The 20,000-nt window shown below is 41.0% G+C and overlaps 51 non-coding genes across 51 annotated transcripts; all 51 read right to left on the bottom strand.

Annotated features, from left to right (window-relative positions):
- Positions 1 to 262: 262 nt before the first annotated feature.
- On the bottom strand, positions 263 to 344 carry trnas-aga (transfer RNA serine (anticodon AGA)). The gene has a single exon. It is a non-coding gene; the product is annotated as a tRNA-Ser (tRNA).
- A 241-nt stretch (positions 345 to 585) lies between these two features.
- Positions 586 to 657, bottom strand: trnaa-ugc (transfer RNA alanine (anticodon UGC)). The gene has a single exon. It is a non-coding gene; the product is annotated as a tRNA-Ala (tRNA).
- Positions 658 to 1,275: 618 nt separating this feature from the next.
- On the bottom strand, positions 1,276 to 1,347 carry trnaa-agc (transfer RNA alanine (anticodon AGC)). Its single transcript has one exon. It is a non-coding gene; the product is annotated as a tRNA-Ala (tRNA).
- A 251-nt stretch (positions 1,348 to 1,598) lies between these two features.
- trnas-aga (transfer RNA serine (anticodon AGA)) lies at positions 1,599 to 1,680 on the bottom strand. The gene has a single exon. It is a non-coding gene; the product is annotated as a tRNA-Ser (tRNA).
- A 243-nt stretch (positions 1,681 to 1,923) lies between these two features.
- trnaa-ugc (transfer RNA alanine (anticodon UGC)) lies at positions 1,924 to 1,995 on the bottom strand. The gene has a single exon. It is a non-coding gene; the product is annotated as a tRNA-Ala (tRNA).
- A 618-nt stretch (positions 1,996 to 2,613) lies between these two features.
- On the bottom strand, positions 2,614 to 2,685 carry trnaa-agc (transfer RNA alanine (anticodon AGC)). The gene has a single exon. It is a non-coding gene; the product is annotated as a tRNA-Ala (tRNA).
- Positions 2,686 to 2,936: 251 nt separating this feature from the next.
- On the bottom strand, positions 2,937 to 3,018 carry trnas-aga (transfer RNA serine (anticodon AGA)). Its single transcript has one exon. It is a non-coding gene; the product is annotated as a tRNA-Ser (tRNA).
- A 242-nt stretch (positions 3,019 to 3,260) lies between these two features.
- trnaa-agc (transfer RNA alanine (anticodon AGC)) lies at positions 3,261 to 3,332 on the bottom strand. Its single transcript has one exon. It is a non-coding gene; the product is annotated as a tRNA-Ala (tRNA).
- A 251-nt stretch (positions 3,333 to 3,583) lies between these two features.
- trnas-aga (transfer RNA serine (anticodon AGA)) lies at positions 3,584 to 3,665 on the bottom strand. The gene has a single exon. It is a non-coding gene; the product is annotated as a tRNA-Ser (tRNA).
- A 242-nt stretch (positions 3,666 to 3,907) lies between these two features.
- On the bottom strand, positions 3,908 to 3,979 carry trnaa-agc (transfer RNA alanine (anticodon AGC)). The gene has a single exon. It is a non-coding gene; the product is annotated as a tRNA-Ala (tRNA).
- Positions 3,980 to 4,234: 255 nt separating this feature from the next.
- trnas-aga (transfer RNA serine (anticodon AGA)) lies at positions 4,235 to 4,316 on the bottom strand. Its single transcript has one exon. It is a non-coding gene; the product is annotated as a tRNA-Ser (tRNA).
- A 267-nt stretch (positions 4,317 to 4,583) lies between these two features.
- trnas-aga (transfer RNA serine (anticodon AGA)) lies at positions 4,584 to 4,665 on the bottom strand. The gene has a single exon. It is a non-coding gene; the product is annotated as a tRNA-Ser (tRNA).
- Positions 4,666 to 4,906: 241 nt separating this feature from the next.
- On the bottom strand, positions 4,907 to 4,978 carry trnaa-ugc (transfer RNA alanine (anticodon UGC)). The gene has a single exon. It is a non-coding gene; the product is annotated as a tRNA-Ala (tRNA).
- A 255-nt stretch (positions 4,979 to 5,233) lies between these two features.
- Positions 5,234 to 5,315, bottom strand: trnas-aga (transfer RNA serine (anticodon AGA)). The gene has a single exon. It is a non-coding gene; the product is annotated as a tRNA-Ser (tRNA).
- Positions 5,316 to 5,582: 267 nt separating this feature from the next.
- On the bottom strand, positions 5,583 to 5,664 carry trnas-aga (transfer RNA serine (anticodon AGA)). The gene has a single exon. It is a non-coding gene; the product is annotated as a tRNA-Ser (tRNA).
- A 241-nt stretch (positions 5,665 to 5,905) lies between these two features.
- trnaa-ugc (transfer RNA alanine (anticodon UGC)) lies at positions 5,906 to 5,977 on the bottom strand. The gene has a single exon. It is a non-coding gene; the product is annotated as a tRNA-Ala (tRNA).
- A 618-nt stretch (positions 5,978 to 6,595) lies between these two features.
- On the bottom strand, positions 6,596 to 6,667 carry trnaa-agc (transfer RNA alanine (anticodon AGC)). The gene has a single exon. It is a non-coding gene; the product is annotated as a tRNA-Ala (tRNA).
- A 251-nt stretch (positions 6,668 to 6,918) lies between these two features.
- trnas-aga (transfer RNA serine (anticodon AGA)) lies at positions 6,919 to 7,000 on the bottom strand. Its single transcript has one exon. It is a non-coding gene; the product is annotated as a tRNA-Ser (tRNA).
- A 243-nt stretch (positions 7,001 to 7,243) lies between these two features.
- Positions 7,244 to 7,315, bottom strand: trnaa-ugc (transfer RNA alanine (anticodon UGC)). The gene has a single exon. It is a non-coding gene; the product is annotated as a tRNA-Ala (tRNA).
- A 618-nt stretch (positions 7,316 to 7,933) lies between these two features.
- trnaa-agc (transfer RNA alanine (anticodon AGC)) lies at positions 7,934 to 8,005 on the bottom strand. Its single transcript has one exon. It is a non-coding gene; the product is annotated as a tRNA-Ala (tRNA).
- Positions 8,006 to 8,256: 251 nt separating this feature from the next.
- Positions 8,257 to 8,338, bottom strand: trnas-aga (transfer RNA serine (anticodon AGA)). Its single transcript has one exon. It is a non-coding gene; the product is annotated as a tRNA-Ser (tRNA).
- Positions 8,339 to 8,580: 242 nt separating this feature from the next.
- trnaa-agc (transfer RNA alanine (anticodon AGC)) lies at positions 8,581 to 8,652 on the bottom strand. Its single transcript has one exon. It is a non-coding gene; the product is annotated as a tRNA-Ala (tRNA).
- Positions 8,653 to 8,903: 251 nt separating this feature from the next.
- trnas-aga (transfer RNA serine (anticodon AGA)) lies at positions 8,904 to 8,985 on the bottom strand. Its single transcript has one exon. It is a non-coding gene; the product is annotated as a tRNA-Ser (tRNA).
- A 242-nt stretch (positions 8,986 to 9,227) lies between these two features.
- On the bottom strand, positions 9,228 to 9,299 carry trnaa-agc (transfer RNA alanine (anticodon AGC)). Its single transcript has one exon. It is a non-coding gene; the product is annotated as a tRNA-Ala (tRNA).
- A 251-nt stretch (positions 9,300 to 9,550) lies between these two features.
- trnas-aga (transfer RNA serine (anticodon AGA)) lies at positions 9,551 to 9,632 on the bottom strand. Its single transcript has one exon. It is a non-coding gene; the product is annotated as a tRNA-Ser (tRNA).
- A 241-nt stretch (positions 9,633 to 9,873) lies between these two features.
- trnaa-ugc (transfer RNA alanine (anticodon UGC)) lies at positions 9,874 to 9,945 on the bottom strand. The gene has a single exon. It is a non-coding gene; the product is annotated as a tRNA-Ala (tRNA).
- A 618-nt stretch (positions 9,946 to 10,563) lies between these two features.
- Positions 10,564 to 10,635, bottom strand: trnaa-agc (transfer RNA alanine (anticodon AGC)). Its single transcript has one exon. It is a non-coding gene; the product is annotated as a tRNA-Ala (tRNA).
- A 251-nt stretch (positions 10,636 to 10,886) lies between these two features.
- On the bottom strand, positions 10,887 to 10,968 carry trnas-aga (transfer RNA serine (anticodon AGA)). The gene has a single exon. It is a non-coding gene; the product is annotated as a tRNA-Ser (tRNA).
- A 242-nt stretch (positions 10,969 to 11,210) lies between these two features.
- Positions 11,211 to 11,282, bottom strand: trnaa-agc (transfer RNA alanine (anticodon AGC)). The gene has a single exon. It is a non-coding gene; the product is annotated as a tRNA-Ala (tRNA).
- A 600-nt stretch (positions 11,283 to 11,882) lies between these two features.
- Positions 11,883 to 11,964, bottom strand: trnas-aga (transfer RNA serine (anticodon AGA)). Its single transcript has one exon. It is a non-coding gene; the product is annotated as a tRNA-Ser (tRNA).
- Positions 11,965 to 12,205: 241 nt separating this feature from the next.
- Positions 12,206 to 12,277, bottom strand: trnaa-ugc (transfer RNA alanine (anticodon UGC)). The gene has a single exon. It is a non-coding gene; the product is annotated as a tRNA-Ala (tRNA).
- Positions 12,278 to 12,532: 255 nt separating this feature from the next.
- trnas-aga (transfer RNA serine (anticodon AGA)) lies at positions 12,533 to 12,614 on the bottom strand. Its single transcript has one exon. It is a non-coding gene; the product is annotated as a tRNA-Ser (tRNA).
- A 267-nt stretch (positions 12,615 to 12,881) lies between these two features.
- On the bottom strand, positions 12,882 to 12,963 carry trnas-aga (transfer RNA serine (anticodon AGA)). The gene has a single exon. It is a non-coding gene; the product is annotated as a tRNA-Ser (tRNA).
- Positions 12,964 to 13,204: 241 nt separating this feature from the next.
- Positions 13,205 to 13,276, bottom strand: trnaa-ugc (transfer RNA alanine (anticodon UGC)). Its single transcript has one exon. It is a non-coding gene; the product is annotated as a tRNA-Ala (tRNA).
- Positions 13,277 to 13,894: 618 nt separating this feature from the next.
- Positions 13,895 to 13,966, bottom strand: trnaa-agc (transfer RNA alanine (anticodon AGC)). The gene has a single exon. It is a non-coding gene; the product is annotated as a tRNA-Ala (tRNA).
- A 251-nt stretch (positions 13,967 to 14,217) lies between these two features.
- On the bottom strand, positions 14,218 to 14,299 carry trnas-aga (transfer RNA serine (anticodon AGA)). Its single transcript has one exon. It is a non-coding gene; the product is annotated as a tRNA-Ser (tRNA).
- Positions 14,300 to 14,541: 242 nt separating this feature from the next.
- Positions 14,542 to 14,613, bottom strand: trnaa-agc (transfer RNA alanine (anticodon AGC)). Its single transcript has one exon. It is a non-coding gene; the product is annotated as a tRNA-Ala (tRNA).
- Positions 14,614 to 14,864: 251 nt separating this feature from the next.
- On the bottom strand, positions 14,865 to 14,946 carry trnas-aga (transfer RNA serine (anticodon AGA)). The gene has a single exon. It is a non-coding gene; the product is annotated as a tRNA-Ser (tRNA).
- A 243-nt stretch (positions 14,947 to 15,189) lies between these two features.
- On the bottom strand, positions 15,190 to 15,261 carry trnaa-ugc (transfer RNA alanine (anticodon UGC)). Its single transcript has one exon. It is a non-coding gene; the product is annotated as a tRNA-Ala (tRNA).
- A 618-nt stretch (positions 15,262 to 15,879) lies between these two features.
- On the bottom strand, positions 15,880 to 15,951 carry trnaa-agc (transfer RNA alanine (anticodon AGC)). Its single transcript has one exon. It is a non-coding gene; the product is annotated as a tRNA-Ala (tRNA).
- Positions 15,952 to 16,202: 251 nt separating this feature from the next.
- On the bottom strand, positions 16,203 to 16,284 carry trnas-aga (transfer RNA serine (anticodon AGA)). The gene has a single exon. It is a non-coding gene; the product is annotated as a tRNA-Ser (tRNA).
- Positions 16,285 to 16,526: 242 nt separating this feature from the next.
- On the bottom strand, positions 16,527 to 16,598 carry trnaa-agc (transfer RNA alanine (anticodon AGC)). Its single transcript has one exon. It is a non-coding gene; the product is annotated as a tRNA-Ala (tRNA).
- Positions 16,599 to 16,849: 251 nt separating this feature from the next.
- On the bottom strand, positions 16,850 to 16,931 carry trnas-aga (transfer RNA serine (anticodon AGA)). The gene has a single exon. It is a non-coding gene; the product is annotated as a tRNA-Ser (tRNA).
- Positions 16,932 to 17,173: 242 nt separating this feature from the next.
- Positions 17,174 to 17,245, bottom strand: trnaa-agc (transfer RNA alanine (anticodon AGC)). Its single transcript has one exon. It is a non-coding gene; the product is annotated as a tRNA-Ala (tRNA).
- A 251-nt stretch (positions 17,246 to 17,496) lies between these two features.
- Positions 17,497 to 17,578, bottom strand: trnas-aga (transfer RNA serine (anticodon AGA)). Its single transcript has one exon. It is a non-coding gene; the product is annotated as a tRNA-Ser (tRNA).
- Positions 17,579 to 17,821: 243 nt separating this feature from the next.
- trnaa-ugc (transfer RNA alanine (anticodon UGC)) lies at positions 17,822 to 17,893 on the bottom strand. Its single transcript has one exon. It is a non-coding gene; the product is annotated as a tRNA-Ala (tRNA).
- A 618-nt stretch (positions 17,894 to 18,511) lies between these two features.
- Positions 18,512 to 18,583, bottom strand: trnaa-agc (transfer RNA alanine (anticodon AGC)). Its single transcript has one exon. It is a non-coding gene; the product is annotated as a tRNA-Ala (tRNA).
- A 251-nt stretch (positions 18,584 to 18,834) lies between these two features.
- On the bottom strand, positions 18,835 to 18,916 carry trnas-aga (transfer RNA serine (anticodon AGA)). Its single transcript has one exon. It is a non-coding gene; the product is annotated as a tRNA-Ser (tRNA).
- Positions 18,917 to 19,158: 242 nt separating this feature from the next.
- Positions 19,159 to 19,230, bottom strand: trnaa-agc (transfer RNA alanine (anticodon AGC)). The gene has a single exon. It is a non-coding gene; the product is annotated as a tRNA-Ala (tRNA).
- Positions 19,231 to 19,481: 251 nt separating this feature from the next.
- On the bottom strand, positions 19,482 to 19,563 carry trnas-aga (transfer RNA serine (anticodon AGA)). Its single transcript has one exon. It is a non-coding gene; the product is annotated as a tRNA-Ser (tRNA).
- Positions 19,564 to 19,830: 267 nt separating this feature from the next.
- Positions 19,831 to 19,912, bottom strand: trnas-aga (transfer RNA serine (anticodon AGA)). The gene has a single exon. It is a non-coding gene; the product is annotated as a tRNA-Ser (tRNA).
- Between the last annotated feature and the right edge of the window lie 88 nt (positions 19,913 to 20,000).

The raw sequence follows: 20,000 nt of genomic DNA, 5'->3' as shown, positions 1-20,000 counted from the left end.
AAAACTAAAAATAAATGGAATTTTGCTAATATCAGACACCGGCTAAGTGGCTTATACAAAGACTGCCATGTGAATAATTCTTGAAGTGAATACAAGGGAAAACCTACTATGACTGGCAAAAAGCTAACTTGGGAAGACTGAATGCATCACTTTAAATAAAAATCCTTGTGAATTTGGAGTTTCAAAGTGGGACTGCACACGTTAAGGTATGAATATCAAAAAATGACTCTGCGGTGGGACCAGAAAGCTCTACAGTCAACTTCGTTGCTGGCAGGACTCGAACCTGCGCGGGGAGACCCCAATGGATTTCTAGTCCATCGCCTTAACCTCTCGGCCACAACAACGCATAAAAACTGGATAAATTGACTTTTGCCAATATCAGACACTGGCTAAGTGGCGTATATAAAGACTGCCATGTGAATAATTCTGGAACACACATAATAAGGTAAGGGTGTGGTTTTTACTTGGTAAATTACCGTTGGTGCTTTTTTTCCTTGTTGGACGGTATATTTGATGGCTCCTCTTATCATGACATTTCCCCACGACTTACCTGAAACACTTATTAAATTTGCGCATAATATCTAATGGAGATGCTGGGGATTGAACCCAGGACCTCATACATGCAAAGCATGCGCTCTACCACTGAGCTACATCCCCTGCACAACTGCCAAAAATTACTTTGTTTTCGCGTATATAAAGGAAGAAGTGTGAGTAAAAAACAATGAATGGAGACGTTTCCAAGGGAAAACCTAACTAAGAAAACCTAAGAAAAGCTAACTTGGGAAGACTGAATGCATCACTTTAAATAAAAATCCTTGTGAATTTGGAGTTTCAAAGTGGGACTGCACACGTTAAGGTATGAATATGAAAAAATGACTCTGCGGTGGGACCAGAAAGCTCTACAGTCAACTTCGTTGCTGGCAGGACTCGAACCTGCGCGGGGAGACCCCAATGGATTTCTAGTCCATCTCCTTAACCTCTCGGCCACAACAACACATAAAAACTAAAAATAAATTGAATTTTGCTAATATCAGACACTGGCTAAGTGGCTTATACAAAGACTGCCATGTGAATAATTCTGGAAGTGGCGTATATAAAGACTGCCATGTGAATAATTCTGGAACACACATAATAAGGTAAGGGTTTGGTTTTTACTTGGTAAATTACCGTTGGTGCTTTTTTCCCTTGTTGGACGGTATATTTGATGGCTCCTCTTATCATGACATTTCCCCACGACTTACCTGAAAACCTTTTAAATTTGCGCATAATATCTAATGGAGATGCCGGGGATTGAACCCAGGACCTCATACATGCTAAGCATGCGCTCTACCACTGAGCTACATCCCCTGCACAAATTCCAAAAATTACTTTGTTTTCGCGTATATAAAGGAAGAAGTGTGAGAAAAAAACAATGAATGGAGACGTTTCCAAGGGAAAACCTACTATGACTGGCAAAAAGCTAACTTGGGAAGACTGAATGCATCACTTTAAATAAAAATCCTTGTGAATTTGGAGTTTCAAAGTGGGACTGCACACGTTAAGGTATGAATATCAAAAAATGACTCTGCGGTGGGACCAGAAAGCTCTACAGTCAACTTCGTTGCTGGCAGGACTCGAACCTGCGCGGGGAGACCCCAATGGATTTCTAGTCCATCGCCTTAACCTCTCGGCCACAACAACACATAAAAACTAAAAATAAATTGAATTTTGCTAATATCAGACACTGGCTAAGTGGCTTATATAAAGACTGCCGTGTGAATAATTCTGGAACACACATAATAAGGTAAGGGTGTGGTTTTTACTTGGTAAATTACCGTTGGTGCTTTTTTCCCTTGTTGGACGGTATATTTGATGGCTCCTCTTATCATGACATTTCCCCACGACTTACCTGAAACACTTATTAAATTTGCGCATAATATCTAATGGAGATGCTGGGGATTGAACCCAGGACCTCATACATGCAAAGCATGCGCTCTACCACTGAGCTACATCCCCTGCACAACTGCCAAAAATTACTTTGTTTTCGCGTATATAAAGGAAGAAGTGTGAGTAAAAAACAATGAATGGAGACGTTTCCAAGGGAAAACCTAACTAAGAAAACCTAAGAAAAGCTAACTTGGGAAGACTGAATGCATCACTTTAAATAAAAATCCTTGTGAATTTGGAGTTTCAAAGTGGGACTGCACACGTTAAGGTATGAATATGAAAAAATGACTCTGCGGTGGGACCAGAAAGCTCTACAGTCAACTTCGTTGCTGGCAGGACTCGAACCTGCGCGGGGAGACCCCAATGGATTTCTAGTCCATCTCCTTAACCTCTCGGCCACAACAACACATAAAAACTAAAAATAAATTGAATTTTGCTAATATCAGACACTGGCTAAGTGGCTTATACAAAGACTGCCATGTGAATAATTCTGGAAGTGGCGTATATAAAGACTGCCATGTGAATAATTCTGGAACACACATAATAAGGTAAGGGTTTGGTTTTTACTAGGTAAATTACCGTTGGTGCTTTTTTCCCTTGTTGGACGGTATATTTGATGGCTCCTCTTATCATGACATTTCCCCACGACTTACCTGAAAACCTTTTAAATTTGCGCATAATATCTAATGGAGATGCCGGGGATTGAACCCAGGACCTCATACATGCTAAGCATGCGCTCTACCACTGAGCTACATCCCCTGCACAAATTCCAAAAATTACTTTGTTTTTTCGTATATAAAGGAAGAAGTGTGAGAAAAAAACAATGAATGGAGACGTTTCCAAGGGAAAACCTACTATGACTGGCAAAAAGCTAACTTGGGAAGACTGAATGCATCACTTTAAATAAAAATCCTTGTGAATTTGGAGTTTCAAAGTGGGACTGCACACGTTAAGGTATGAATATCAAAAAATGACTCTGCGGTGGGACCAGAAAGCTCTACAGTCAACTTCGTTGCTGGCAGGACTCGAACCTGCGCGGGGAGACCCCAATGGATTTCTAGTCCATCGCCTTAACCTCTCGGCCACAACAACACATAAAAACTAAAAATAAATTGAATTTTGCTAATATCAGACACTGGCTAAGTGGCTTATATAAAGACTGCCGTGTGAATAATTCTGGAACACACATAATAAGGTAAGGGTGTGGTTTTTACTTGGTAAATTACCGTTGGTGCTTTTTTCCCTTGTTGGACGGTATATTTGATGGCTCCTCTTATCATGACATTTCCCCACGACTTACCTGAAAACCTTTTAAATTTGCGCATAATATCTAATGGAGATGCCGGGGATTGAACCCAGGACCTCATACATGCTAAGCATGCGCTCTACCACTGAGCTACATCCCCTGCACAACTGCCAAAAATGACTTTGTTTTCGCGTATATAAAGGAAGAAGTGTGAGAAAAAAACAATGAATGGAGACGTTTCCAAGGGAAAACCTACTATGACTGGCAAAAAGCTAACTTGGGAAGACTGAATGCATCACTTTAAATAAAAATCCTTGTGAATTTGGAGTTTCAAAGTGGGACTGCACACGTTAAGGTATGAATATCAAAAAATGACTCTGCGGTGGGACCAGAAAGCTCTACAGTCAACTTCGTTGCTGGCAGGACTCGAACCTGCGCGGGGAGACCCCAATGGATTTCTAGTCCATCGCCTTAACCTCTCGGCCACAACAACACATAAAAACTAAAAATAAATTGAATTTTGCTAACATCAGACACTGGCTAAGTGGCTTATATAAAGACTGCCGTGTGAATAATTCTGGAACACACATAATAAGGTAAGGGTGTGGTTTTTACTTGGTAAATTACCGTTGGTGCTTTTTTCCCTTGTTGGACGGTATATTTGATGGCTCCTCTTATCATGACATTTCCCCACGACTTACCTGAAAACCTTTTAAATTTGCGCATAATATCTAATGGAGATGCTGGGGATTGAACCCAGGACCTCATACATGCTAAGCATGCGCTCTACCACTGAGCTACATCCCCTGCACAAATTCCAAAGATTACTTTGTTTTTGCGTATATAAAGGAAGAAGTGTGAGTAAAAAACAATGAATGGAGACGTTTCCAAGGGAAAACCTAACTAAGAAAACCTAAGAAAAGCTAACTTGGGAAGACTGAATGCATCACTTTAAATAAAAATCCTTGTGAATTTGGAGTTTCAAAGTGGGACTGCACACGTTAAGGTATGAATATCAAAAAATGACTCTGCGGTGGGACCAGAAAGCTCTACAGTCAACTTCGTTGCTGGCAGGACTCGAACCTGCGCGGGGAGACCCCAATGGATTTCTAGTCCATCGCCTTAACCTCTCGGCCACAACAACACATAAAAACTAAAAATAAATGGAATTTTGATAATATCAGACACCGGCTAAGTGGCTTATACAAAGACTGCCATGTGAATAATTCTTGAAGTGAATACAAGGGAAAACCTACTATGACTGGCAAAAAGCTAACTTGGGAAGACTGAATGCATCACTTTAAATAAAAATCCTTGTGAATTTGGAGTTTCAAAGTGGGACTGCACACGTTAAGGTATGAATATCAAAAAATGACTCTGCGGTGGGACCAGAAAGCTCTACAGTCAACTTCGTTGCTGGCAGGACTCGAACCTGCGCGGGGAGACCCCAATGGATTTCTAGTCCATCGCCTTAACCTCTCGGCCACAACAACGCATAAAAACTGGATAAATTGACTTTTGCCAATATCAGACACTGGCTAAGTGGCGTATATAAAGACTGCCATGTGAATAATTCTGGAACACACATAATAAGGTAAGGGTGTGGTTTTTACTTGGTAAATTACCGTTGGTGCTTTTTTTCCTTGTTGGACGGTATATTTGATGGCTCCTCTTATCATGACATTTCCCCACGACTTACCTGAAACACTTATTAAATTTGCGCATAATATCTAATGGAGATGCTGGGGATTGAACCCAGGACCTCATACATGCAAAGCATGCGCTCTACCACTGAGCTACATCCCCTGCACAACTGCCAAAAATTACTTTGTTTTCGCGTATATAAAGGAAGAAGTGTGAGTAAAAAACAATGAATGGAGACGTTTCCAAGGGAAAACCTAACTAAGAAAACCTAAGAAAAGCTAACTTGGGAAGACTGAATGCATCACTTTAAATAAAAATCCTTGTGAATTTGGAGTTTCAAAGTGGGACTGCACACGTTAAGGTATGAATATCAAAAAATGACTCTGCGGTGGGACCAGAAAGCTCTACAGTCAACTTCGTTGCTGGCAGGACTCGAACCTGCGCGGGGAGACCCCAATGGATTTCTAGTCCATCGCCTTAACCTCTCGGCCACAACAACACATAAAAACTAAAAATAAATGGAATTTTGCTAATATCAGACACCGGCTAAGTGGCTTATACAAAGACTGCCATGTGAATAATTCTTGAAGTGAATACAAGGGAAAACCTACTATGACTGGCAAAAAGCTAACTTGGGAAGACTGAATGCATCACTTTAAATAAAAATCCTTGTGAATTTGGAGTTTCAAAGTGGGACTGCACACGTTAAGGTATGAATATCAAAAAATGACTCTGCGGTGGGACCAGAAAGCTCTACAGTCAACTTCGTTGCTGGCAGGACTCGAACCTGCGCGGGGAGACCCCAATGGATTTCTAGTCCATCGCCTTAACCTCTCGGCCACAACAACGCATAAAAACTGGATAAATTGACTTTTGCCAATATCAGACACTGGCTAAGTGGCGTATATAAAGACTGCCATGTGAATAATTCTGGAACACACATAATAAGGTAAGGGTGTGGTTTTTACTTGGTAAATTACCGTTGGTGCTTTTTTTCCTTGTTGGACGGTATATTTGATGGCTCCTCTTATCATGACATTTCCCCACGACTTACCTGAAACACTTATTAAATTTGCGCATAATATCTAATGGAGATGCTGGGGATTGAACCCAGGACCTCATACATGCAAAGCATGCGCTCTACCACTGAGCTACATCCCCTGCACAACTGCCAAAAATTACTTTGTTTTCGCGTATATAAAGGAAGAAGTGTGAGTAAAAAACAATGAATGGAGACGTTTCCAAGGGAAAACCTAACTAAGAAAACCTAAGAAAAGCTAACTTGGGAAGACTGAATGCATCACTTTAAATAAAAATCCTTGTGAATTTGGAGTTTCAAAGTGGGACTGCACACGTTAAGGTATGAATATGAAAAAATGACTCTGCGGTGGGACCAGAAAGCTCTACAGTCAACTTCGTTGCTGGCAGGACTCGAACCTGCGCGGGGAGACCCCAATGGATTTCTAGTCCATCTCCTTAACCTCTCGGCCACAACAACACATAAAAACTAAAAATAAATTGAATTTTGCTAATATCAGACACTGGCTAAGTGGCTTATACAAAGACTGCCATGTGAATAATTCTGGAAGTGGCGTATATAAAGACTGCCATGTGAATAATTCTGGAACACACATAATAAGGTAAGGGTTTGGTTTTTACTAGGTAAATTACCGTTGGTGCTTTTTTCCCTTGTTGGACGGTATATTTGATGGCTCCTCTTATCATGACATTTCCCCACGACTTACCTGAAAACCTTTTAAATTTGCGCATAATATCTAATGGAGATGCCGGGGATTGAACCCAGGACCTCATACATGCTAAGCATGCGCTCTACCACTGAGCTACATCCCCTGCACAACTGCCAAAAATGACTTTGTTTTCGCGTATATAAAGGAAGAAGTGTGAGAAAAAAACAATGAATGGAGACGTTTCCAAGGGAAAACCTACTATGACTGGCAAAAAGCTAACTTGGGAAGACTGAATGCATCACTTTAAATAAAAATCCTTGTGAATTTGGAGTTTCAAAGTGGGACTGCACACGTTAAGGTATGAATATCAAAAAATGACTCTGCGGTGGGACCAGAAAGCTCTACAGTCAACTTCGTTGCTGGCAGGACTCGAACCTGCGCGGGGAGACCCCAATGGATTTCTAGTCCATCGCCTTAACCTCTCGGCCACAACAACACATAAAAACTAAAAATAAATTGAATTTTGCTAATATCAGACACTGGCTAAGTGGCTTATATAAAGACTGCCGTGTGAATAATTCTGGAACACACATAATAAGGTAAGGGTGTGGTTTTTACTTGGTAAATTACCGTTGGTGCTTTTTTCCCTTGTTGGACGGTATATTTGATGGCTCCTCTTATCATGACATTTCCCCACGACTTACCTGAAACACTTATTAAATTTGCGCATAATATCTAATGGAGATGCTGGGGATTGAACCCAGGACCTCATACATGCAAAGCATGCGCTCTACCACTGAGCTACATCCCCTGCACAACTGCCAAAAATTACTTTGTTTTCGCGTATATAAAGGAAGAAGTGTGAGTAAAAAACAATGAATGGAGACGTTTCCAAGGGAAAACCTAACTAAGAAAACCTAAGAAAAGCTAACTTGGGAAGACTGAATGCATCACTTTAAATAAAAATCCTTGTGAATTTGGAGTTTCAAAGTGGGACTGCACACGTTAAGGTATGAATATGAAAAAATGACTCTGCGGTGGGACCAGAAAGCTCTACAGTCAACTTCGTTGCTGGCAGGACTCGAACCTGCGCGGGGAGACCCCAATGGATTTCTAGTCCATCTCCTTAACCTCTCGGCCACAACAACACATAAAAACTAAAAATAAATTGAATTTTGCTAATATCAGACACTGGCTAAGTGGCTTATACAAAGACTGCCATGTGAATAATTCTGGAAGTGGCGTATATAAAGACTGCCATGTGAATAATTCTGGAACACACATAATAAGGTAAGGGTTTGGTTTTTACTAGGTAAATTACCGTTGGTGCTTTTTTCCCTTGTTGGACGGTATATTTGATGGCTCCTCTTATCATGACATTTCCCCACGACTTACCTGAAAACCTTTTAAATTTGCGCATAATATCTAATGGAGATGCCGGGGATTGAACCCAGGACCTCATACATGCTAAGCATGCGCTCTACCACTGAGCTACATCCCCTGCACAAATTCCAAAAATTACTTTGTTTTTTCGTATATAAAGGAAGAAGTGTGAGAAAAAAACAATGAATGGAGACGTTTCCAAGGGAAAACCTACTATGACTGGCAAAAAGCTAACTTGGGAAGACTGAATGCATCACTTTAAATAAAAATCCTTGTGAATTTGGAGTTTCAAAGTGGGACTGCACACGTTAAGGTATGAATATCAAAAAATGACTCTGCGGTGGGACCAGAAAGCTCTACAGTCAACTTCGTTGCTGGCAGGACTCGAACCTGCGCGGGGAGACCCCAATGGATTTCTAGTCCATCGCCTTAACCTCTCGGCCACAACAACACATAAAAACTAAAAATAAATTGAATTTTGCTAATATCAGACACTGGCTAAGTGGCTTATATAAAGACTGCCGTGTGAATAATTCTGGAACACACATAATAAGGTAAGGGTGTGGTTTTTACTTGGTAAATTACCGTTGGTGCTTTTTTCCCTTGTTGGACGGTATATTTGATGGCTCCTCTTATCATGACATTTCCCCACGACTTACCTGAAAACCTTTTAAATTTGCGCATAATATCTAATGGAGATGCCGGGGATTGAACCCAGGACCTCATACATGCTAAGCATGCGCTCTACCACTGAGCTACATCCCCTGCACAACTGCCAAAAATGACTTTGTTTTCGCGTATATAAAGGAAGAAGTGTGAGAAAAAAACAATGAATGGAGACGTTTCCAAGGGAAAACCTACTATGACTGGCAAAAAGCTAACTTGGGAAGACTGAATGCATCACTTTAAATAAAAATCCTTGTGAATTTGGAGTTTCAAAGTGGGACTGCACACGTTAAGGTATGAATATCAAAAAATGACTCTGCGGTGGGACCAGAAAGCTCTACAGTCAACTTCGTTGCTGGCAGGACTCGAACCTGCGCGGGGAGACCCCAATGGATTTCTAGTCCATCGCCTTAACCTCTCGGCCACAACAACACATAAAAACTAAAAATAAATTGAATTTTGCTAATATCAGACACTGGCTAAGTGGCTTATATAAAGACTGCCGTGTGAATAATTCTGGAACACACATAATAAGGTAAGGGTGTGGTTTTTACTTGGTAAATTACCGTTGGTGCTTTTTTCCCTTGTTGGACGGTATATTTGATGGCTCCTCTTATCATGACATTTCCCCACGACTTACCTGAAAACCTTTTAAATTTGCGCATAATATCTAATGGAGATGCCGGGGATTGAACCCAGGACCTCATACATGCTAAGCATGCGCTCTACCACTGAGCTACATCCCCTGCACAACTGCCAAAAATGACTTTGTTTTCGCGTATATAAAGGAAGAAGTGTGAGAAAAAAACAATGAATGGAGACGTTTCCAAGGGAAAACCTACTATGACTGGCAAAAAGCTAACTTGGGAAGACTGAATGCATCACTTTAAATAAAAATCCTTGTGAATTTGGAGTTTCAAAGTGGGACTGCACACGTTAAGGTATGAATATCAAAAAATGACTCTGCGGTGGGACCAGAAAGCTCTACAGTCAACTTCGTTGCTGGCAGGACTCGAACCTGCGCGGGGAGACCCCAATGGATTTCTAGTCCATCGCCTTAACCTCTCGGCCACAACAACGCATAAAAACTGGATAAATTGACTTTTGCCAATATCAGACACTGGCTAAGTGGCGTATATAAAGACTGCCATGTGAATAATTCTGGAACACACATAATAAGGTAAGGGTGTGGTTTTTACTTGGTAAATTACCGTTGGTGCTTTTTTTCCTTGTTGGACGGTATATTTGATGGCTCCTCTTATCATGACATTTCCCCACGACTTACCTGAAACACTTATTAAATTTGCGCATAATATCTAATGGAGATGCTGGGGATTGAACCCAGGACCTCATACATGCAAAGCATGCGCTCTACCACTGAGCTACATCCCCTGCACAACTGCCAAAAATTACTTTGTTTTCGCGTATATAAAGGAAGAAGTGTGAGTAAAAAACAATGAATGGAGACGTTTCCAAGGGAAAACCTAACTAAGAAAACCTAAGAAAAGCTAACTTGGGAAGACTGAATGCATCACTTTAAATAAAAATCCTTGTGAATTTGGAGTTTCAAAGTGGGACTGCACACGTTAAGGTATGAATATGAAAAAATGACTCTGCGGTGGGACCAGAAAGCTCTACAGTCAACTTCGTTGCTGGCAGGACTCGAACCTGCGCGGGGAGACCCCAATGGATTTCTAGTCCATCTCCTTAACCTCTCGGCCACAACAACACATAAAAACTAAAAATAAATTGAATTTTGCTAATATCAGACACTGGCTAAGTGGCTTATACAAAGACTGCCATGTGAATAATTCTGGAAGTGGCGTATATAAAGACTGCCATGTGAATAATTCTGGAACACACATAATAAGGTAAGGGTTTGGTTTTTACTAGGTAAATTACCGTTGGTGCTTTTTTCCCTTGTTGGACGGTATATTTGATGGCTCCTCTTATCATGACATTTCCCCACGACTTACCTGAAAACCTTTTAAATTTGCGCATAATATCTAATGGAGATGCCGGGGATTGAACCCAGGACCTCATACATGCTAAGCATGCGCTCTACCACTGAGCTACATCCCCTGCACAAATTCCAAAAATTACTTTGTTTTTTCGTATATAAAGGAAGAAGTGTGAGAAAAAAACAATGAATGGAGACGTTTCCAAGGGAAAACCTACTATGACTGGCAAAAAGCTAACTTGGGAAGACTGAATGCATCACTTTAAATAAAAATCCTTGTGAATTTGGAGTTTCAAAGTGGGACTGCACACGTTAAGGTATGAATATCAAAAAATGACTCTGCGGTGGGACCAGAAAGCTCTACAGTCAACTTCGTTGCTGGCAGGACTCGAACCTGCGCGGGGAGACCCCAATGGATTTCTAGTCCATCGCCTTAACCTCTCGGCCACAACAACACATAAAAACTAAAAATAAATTGAATTTTGCTAATATCAGACACTGGCTAAGTGGCTTATATAAAGACTGCCGTGTGAATAATTCTGGAACACACATAATAAGGTAAGGGTGTGGTTTTTACTTGGTAAATTACCGTTGGTGCTTTTTTCCCTTGTTGGACGGTATATTTGATGGCTCCTCTTATCATGACATTTCCCCACGACTTACCTGAAAACCTTTTAAATTTGCGCATAATATCTAATGGAGATGCCGGGGATTGAACCCAGGACCTCATACATGCTAAGCATGCGCTCTACCACTGAGCTACATCCCCTGCACAACTGCCAAAAATGACTTTGTTTTCGCGTATATAAAGGAAGAAGTGTGAGAAAAAAACAATGAATGGAGACGTTTCCAAGGGAAAACCTACTATGACTGGCAAAAAGCTAACTTGGGAAGACTGAATGCATCACTTTAAATAAAAATCCTTGTGAATTTGGAGTTTCAAAGTGGGACTGCACACGTTAAGGTATGAATATCAAAAAATGACTCTGCGGTGGGACCAGAAAGCTCTACAGTCAACTTCGTTGCTGGCAGGAATCGAGCCTGCGCGGGGAGACCCCAATGGATTTCTAGTCCATCGCCTTAACCTCTCGGCCACAACAACACATAAAAACTAAAAATAAATGGAATTTTGATAATATCAGACACCGGCTAAGTGGCTTATACAAAGACTGCCATGTGAATAATTCTTGAAGTGAATACAAGGGAAAACCTACTATGACTGGCAAAAAGCTAACTTGGGAAGACTGAATGCATCACTTTAAATAAAAATCCTTGTGAATTTGGAGTTTCAAAGTGGGACTGCACACGTTAAGGTATGAATATCAAAAAATGACTCTGCGGTGGGACCAGAAAGCTCTACAGTCAACTTCGTTGCTGGCAGGACTCGAACCTGCGCGGGGAGACCCCAATGGATTTCTAGTCCATCGCCTTAACCTCTCGGCCACAACAACGCATAAAAACTGGATAAATTGACTTTTGCCAATATCAGACACTGGCTAAGTGGCGTATATAAAGACTGCCATGTGAATAATTCTGGAACACACATAATAAGGTAAGGGTGTGGTTTTTACTTGGTAAATTACCGTTGGTGCTTTTTTTCCTTGTTGGACGGTATATTTGATGGCTCCTCTTATCATGACATTTCCCCACGACTTACCTGAAACACTTATTAAATTTGCGCATAATATCTAATGGAGATGCTGGGGATTGAACCCAGGACCTCATACATGCAAAGCATGCGCTCTACCACTGAGCTACATCCCCTGCACAACTGCCAAAAATTACTTTGTTTTCGCGTATATAAAGGAAGAAGTGTGAGTAAAAAACAATGAATGGAGACGTTTCCAAGGGAAAACCTAACTAAGAAAACCTAAGAAAAGCTAACTTGGGAAGACTGAATGCATCACTTTAAATAAAAATCCTTGTGAATTTGGAGTTTCAAAGTGGGACTGCACACGTTAAGGTATGAATATCAAAAAATGACTCTGCGGTGGGACCAGAAAGCTCTACAGTCAACTTCGTTGCTGGCAGGACTCGAACCTGCGCGGGGAGACCCCAATGGATTTCTAGTCCATCGCCTTAACCTCTCGGCCACAACAACACATAAAAACTAAAAATAAATGGAATTTTGCTAATATCAGACACCGGCTAAGTGGCTTATACAAAGACTGCCATGTGAATAATTCTTGAAGTGAATACAAGGGAAAACCTACTATGACTGGCAAAAAGCTAACTTGGGAAGACTGAATGCATCACTTTAAATAAAAATCCTTGTGAATTTGGAGTTTCAAAGTGGGACTGCACACGTTAAGGTATGAATATCAAAAAATGACTCTGCGGTGGGACCAGAAAGCTCTACAGTCAACTTCGTTGCTGGCAGGACTCGAACCTGCGCGGGGAGACCCCAATGGATTTCTAGTCCATCGCCTTAACCTCTCGGCCACAACAACGCATAAAAACTGGATAAATTGACTTTTGCCAATATCAGACACTGGCTAAGTGGCGTATATAAAGACTGCCATGTGAATAATTCTGGAACACACATAATAAGGTAAGGGTGTGGTTTTTACTTGGTAAATTACCGTTGGTGCTTTTTTTCCTTGTTGGACGGTATATTTGATGGCTCCTCTTATCATGACATTTCCCCACGACTTACCTGAAACACTTATTAAATTTGCGCATAATATCTAATGGAGATGCTGGGGATTAAACCCAGGACCTCATACATGCAAAGCATGCGCTCTACCACTGAGCTACATCCCCTGCACAACTGCCAAAAATTACTTTGTTTTCGCGTATATAAAGGAAGAAGTGTGAGTAAAAAACAATGAATGGAGACGTTTCCAAGGGAAAACCTAACTAAGAAAACCTAAGAAAAGCTAACTTGGGAAGACTGAATGCATCACTTTAAATAAAAATCCTTGTGAATTTGGAGTTTCAAAGTGGGACTGCACACGTTAAGGTATGAATATGAAAAAATGACTCTGCGGTGGGACCAGAAAGCTCTACAGTCAACTTCGTTGCTGGCAGGACTCGAACCTGCGCGGGGAGACCCCAATGGATTTCTAGTCCATCTCCTTAACCTCTCGGCCACAACAACACATAAAAACTAAAAATAAATTGAATTTTGCTAATATCAGACACTGGCTAAGTGGCTTATACAAAGACTGCCATGTGAATAATTCTGGAAGTGGCGTATATAAAGACTGCCATGTGAATAATTCTGGAACACACATAATAAGGTAAGGGTTTGGTTTTTACTAGGTAAATTACCGTTGGTGCTTTTTTCCCTTGTTGGACGGTATATTTGATGGCTCCTCTTATCATGACATTTCCCCACGACTTACCTGAAAACCTTTTAAATTTGCGCATAATATCTAATGGAGATGCCGGGGATTGAACCCAGGACCTCATACATGCTAAGCATGCGCTCTACCACTGAGCTACATCCCCTGCACAAATTCCAAAAATTACTTTGTTTTTTCGTATATAAAGGAAGAAGTGTGAGAAAAAAACAATGAATGGAGACGTTTCCAAGGGAAAACCTACTATGACTGGCAAAAAGCTAACTTGGGAAGACTGAATGCATCACTTTAAATAAAAATCCTTGTGAATTTGGAGTTTCAAAGTGGGACTGCACACGTTAAGGTATGAATATCAAAAAATGACTCTGCGGTGGGACCAGAAAGCTCTACAGTCAACTTCGTTGCTGGCAGGACTCGAACCTGCGCGGGGAGACCCCAATGGATTTCTAGTCCATCGCCTTAACCTCTCGGCCACAACAACACATAAAAACTAAAAATAAATTGAATTTAGCTAATATCAGACACTGGCTAAGTGGCTTATATAAAGACTGCCGTGTGAATAATTCTGGAACACACATAATAAGGTAAGGGTGTGGTTTTTACTTGGTAAATTACCGTTGGTGCTTTTTTCCCTTGTTGGACGGTATATTTGATGGCTCCTCTTATCATGACATTTCCCCACGACTTACCTGAAAACCTTTTAAATTTGCGCATAATATCTAATGGAGATGCCGGGGATTGAACCCAGGACCTCATACATGCTAAGCATGCGCTCTACCACTGAGCTACATCCCCTGCACAACTGCCAAAAATGACTTTGTTTTCGCGTATATAAAGGAAGAAGTGTGAGAAAAAAACAATGAATGGAGACGTTTCCAAGGGAAAACCTACTATGACTGGCAAAAAGCTAACTTGGGAAGACTGAATGCATCACTTTAAATAAAAATCCTTGTGAATTTGGAGTTTCAAAGTGGGACTGCACACGTTAAGGTATGAATATCAAAAAATGACTCTGCGGTGGGACCAGAAAGCTCTACAGTCAACTTCGTTGCTGGCAGGACTCGAACCTGCGCGGGGAGACCCCAATGGATTTCTAGTCCATCGCCTTAACCTCTCGGCCACAACAACACATAAAAACTAAAAATAAATTGAATTTTGCTAATATCAGACACTGGCTAAGTGGCTTATATAAAGACTGCCGTGTGAATAATTCTGGAACACACATAATAAGGTAAGGGTGTGGTTTTTACTTGGTAAATTACCGTTGGTGCTTTTTTCCCTTGTTGGACGGTATATTTGATGGCTCCTCTTATCATGACATTTCCCCACGACTTACCTGAAACACTTATTAAATTTGCGCATAATATCTAATGGAGATGCTGGGGATTGAACCCAGGACCTCATACATGCAAAGCATGCGCTCTACCACTGAGCTACATCCCCTGCACAACTGCCAAAAATTACTTTGTTTTCGCGTATATAAAGGAAGAAGTGTGAGTAAAAAACAATGAATGGAGACGTTTCCAAGGGAAAACCTAACTAAGAAAACCTAAGAAAAGCTAACTTGGGAAGACTGAATGCATCACTTTAAATAAAAATCCTTGTGAATTTGGAGTTTCAAAGTGGGACTGCACACGTTAAGGTATGAATATGAAAAAATGACTCTGCGGTGGGACCAGAAAGCTCTACAGTCAACTTCGTTGCTGGCAGGACTCGAACCTGCGCGGGGAGACCCCAATGGATTTCTAGTCCATCTCCTTAACCTCTCGGCCACAACAACACATAAAAACTAAAAATAAATTGAATTTTGCTAATATCAGACACTGGCTAAGTGGCTTATACAAAGACTGCCATGTGAATAATTCTGGAAGTGGCGTATATAAAGACTGCCATGTGAATAATTCTGGAACACACATAATAAGGTAAGGGTTTGGTTTTTACTAGGTAAATTACCGTTGGTGCTTTTTTCCCTTGTTGGACGGTATATTTGATGGCTCCTCTTATCATGACATTTCCCCACGACTTACCTGAAAACCTTTTAAATTTGCGCATAATATCTAATGGAGATGCCGGGGATTGAACCCAGGACCTCATACATGCTAAGCATGCGCTCTACCACTGAGCTACATCCCCTGCACAAATTCCAAAAATTACTTTGTTTTTTCGTATATAAAGGAAGAAGTGTGAGAAAAAAACAATGAATGGAGACGTTTCCAAGGGAAAACCTACTATGACTGGCAAAAAGCTAACTTGGGAAGACTGAATGCATCACTTTAAATAAAAATCCTTGTGAATTTGGAGTTTCAAAGTGGGACTGCACACGTTAAGGTATGAATATCAAAAAATGACTCTGCGGTGGGACCAGAAAGCTCTACAGTCAACTTCGTTGCTGGCAGGACTCGAACCTGCGCGGGGAGACCCCAATGGATTTCTAGTCCATCGCCTTAACCTCTCGGCCACAACAACACATAAAAACTAAAAATAAATTGAATTTTGCTAATATCAGACACTGGCTAAGTGGCTTATATAAAGACTGCCGTGTGAATAATTCTGGAACACACATAATAAGGTAAGGGTGTGGTTTTTACTTGGTAAATTACCGTTGGTGCTTTTTTCCCTTGTTGGACGGTATATTTGATGGCTCCTCTTATCATGACATTTCCCCACGACTTACCTGAAAACCTTTTAAATTTGCGCATAATATCTAATGGAGATGCCGGGGATTGAACCCAGGACCTCATACATGCTAAGCATGCGCTCTACCACTGAGCTACATCCCCTGCACAAATTCCAAAAATGACTTTGTTTTTTCGTATATAAAGGAAGAAGTGTGAGAAAAAAACAATGAATGGAGACGTTTCCAAGGGAAAACCTACTATGACTGGCAAAAAGCTAACTTGGGAAGACTGAATGCATCACTTTAAATAAAAATCCTTGTGAATTTGGAGTTTCAAAGTGGGACTGCACACGTTAAGGTATGAATATCAAAAAATGACTCTGCGGTGGGACCAGAAAGCTCTACAGTCAACTTCGTTGCTGGCAGGACTCGAACCTGCGCGGGGAGACCCCAATGGATTTCTAGTCCATCGCCTTAACCTCTCGGCCACAACAACACATAAAAACTAAAAATAAATTGAATTTTGCTAATATCAGACACTGGCTAAGTGGCTTATATAAAGACTGCCGTGTGAATAATTCTGGAACACACATAATAAGGTAAGGGTGTGGTTTTTACTTGGTAAATTACCGTTGGTGCTTTTTTCCCTTGTTGGACGGTATATTTGATGGCTCCTCTTATCATGACATTTCCCCACGACTTACCTGAAAACCTTTTAAATTTGCGCATAATATCTAATGGAGATGCCGGGGATTGAACCCAGGACCTCATACATGCTAAGCATGCGCTCTACCACTGAGCTACATCCCCTGCACAACTGCCAAAAATGACTTTGTTTTCGCGTATATAAAGGAAGAAGTGTGAGAAAAAAACAATGAATGGAGACGTTTCCAAGGGAAAACCTACTATGACTGGCAAAAAGCTAACTTGGGAAGACTGAATGCATCACTTTAAATAAAAATCCTTGTGAATTTGGAGTTTCAAAGTGGGACTGCACACGTTAAGGTATGAATATCAAAAAATGACTCTGCGGTGGGACCAGAAAGCTCTACAGTCAACTTCGTTGCTGGCAGGACTCGAACCTGCGCGGGGAGACCCCAATGGATTTCTAGTCCATCGCCTTAACCTCTCGGCCACAACAACACATAAAAACTAAAAATAAATTGAATTTTGCTAATATCAGACACTGGCTAAGTGGCTTATATAAAGACTGCCGTGTGAATAATTCTGGAACACACATAATAAGGTAAGGGTGTGGTTTTTACTTGGTAAATTACCGTTGGTGCTTTTTTCCCTTGTTGGACGGTATATTTGATGGCTCCTCTTATCATGACATTTCCCCACGACTTACCTGAAACACTTATTAAATTTGCGCATAATATCTAATGGAGATGCTGGGGATTGAACCCAGGACCTCATACATGCAAAGCATGCGCTCTACCACTGAGCTACATCCCCTGCACAACTGCCAAAAATTACTTTGTTTTCGCGTATATAAAGGAAGAAGTGTGAGTAAAAAACAATGAATGGAGACGTTTCCAAGGGAAAACCTAACTAAGAAAACCTAAGAAAAGCTAACTTGGGAAGACTGAATGCATCACTTTAAATAAAAATCCTTGTGAATTTGGAGTTTCAAAGTGGGACTGCACACGTTAAGGTATGAATATGAAAAAATGACTCTGCGGTGGGACCAGAAAGCTCTACAGTCAACTTCGTTGCTGGCAGGACTCGAACCTGCGCGGGGAGACCCCAATGGATTTCTAGTCCATCTCCTTAACCTCTCGGCCACAACAACACATAAAAACTAAAAATAAATTGAATTTTGCTAATATCAGACACTGGCTAAGTGGCTTATACAAAGACTGCCATGTGAATAATTCTGGAAGTGGCGTATATAAAGACTGCCATGTGAATAATTCTGGAACACACATAATAAGGTAAGGGTTTGGTTTTTACTAGGTAAATTACCGTTGGTGCTTTTTTCCCTTGTTGGACGGTATATTTGATGGCTCCTCTTATCATGACATTTCCCCACGACTTACCTGAAAACCTTTTAAATTTGCGCATAATATCTAATGGAGATGCCGGGGATTGAACCCAGGACCTCATACATGCTAAGCATGCGCTCTACCACTGAGCTACATCCCCTGCACAAATTCCAAAAATTACTTTGTTTTTTCGTATATAAAGGAAGAAGTGTGAGAAAAAAACAATGAATGGAGACGTTTCCAAGGGAAAACCTACTATGACTGGCAAAAAGCTAACTTGGGAAGACTGAATGCATCACTTTAAATAAAAATCCTTGTGAATTTGGAGTTTCAAAGTGGGACTGCACACGTTAAGGTATGAATATCAAAAAATGACTCTGCGGTGGGACCAGAAAGCTCTACAGTCAACTTCGTTGCTGGCAGGACTCGAACCTGCGCGGGGAGACCCCAATGGATTTCTAGTCCATCGCCTTAACCTCTCGGCCACAACAACACATAAAAACTAAAAATAAATTGAATTTTGCTAATATCAGACACTGGCTAAGTGGCTTATATAAAGACTGCCGTGTGAATAATTCTGGAACACACATAATAAGGTAAGGGTGTGGTTTTTACTTGGTAAATTACCGTTGGTGCTTTTTTCCCTTGTTGGACGGTATATTTGATGGCTCCTCTTATCATGACATTTCCCCACGACTTACCTGAAAACCTTTTAAATTTGCGCATAATATCTAATGGAGATGCCGGGGATTGAACCCAGGACCTCATACATGCTAAGCATGCGCTCTACCACTGAGCTACATCCCCTGCACAACTGCCAAAAATGACTTTGTTTTCGCGTATATAAAGGAAGAAGTGTGAGAAAAAAACAATGAATGGAGACGTTTCCAAGGGAAAACCTACTATGACTGGCAAAAAGCTAACTTGGGAAGACTGAATGCATCACTTTAAATAAAAATCCTTGTGAATTTGGAGTTTCAAAGTGGGACTGCACACGTTAAGGTATGAATATCAAAAAATGACTCTGCGGTGGGACCAGAAAGCTCTACAGTCAACTTCGTTGCTGGCAGGACTCGAACCTGCGCGGGGAGACCCCAATGGATTTCTAGTCCATCGCCTTAACCTCTCGGCCACAACAACACATAAAAACTAAAAATAAATGGAATTTTGCTAATATCAGACACCGGCTAAGTGGCTTATACAAAGACTGCCATGTGAATAATTCTTGAAGTGAATACAAGGGAAAACCTACTATGACTGGCAAAAAGCTAACTTGGGAAGACTGAATGCATCACTTTAAATAAAAATCCTTGTGAATTTGGAGTTTCAAAGTGGGACTGCACACGTTAAGGTATGAATATCAAAAAATGACTCTGCGGTGGGACCAGAAAGCTCTACAGTCAACTTCGTTGCTGGCAGGACTCGAACCTGCGCGGGGAGACCCCAATGGATTTCTAGTCCATCGCCTTAACCTCTCGGCCACAACAACGCATAAAAACTGGATAAATTGACTTTTGCCAATATCAGACACTGGCTAAGTGGCGTATATAAAGACTGCCATGTGAATAATTCTGGAA

The sequence above is a fragment of the Gasterosteus aculeatus genome, chromosome 5 (genome assembly GCF_964276395.1).
Source record: "Gasterosteus aculeatus chromosome 5, fGasAcu3.hap1.1, whole genome shotgun sequence".
Lineage (NCBI taxonomy): Eukaryota > Metazoa > Chordata > Actinopteri > Perciformes > Gasterosteidae > Gasterosteus > Gasterosteus aculeatus.
This window is presented reverse-complemented; position numbering and strand designations above follow the sequence as displayed.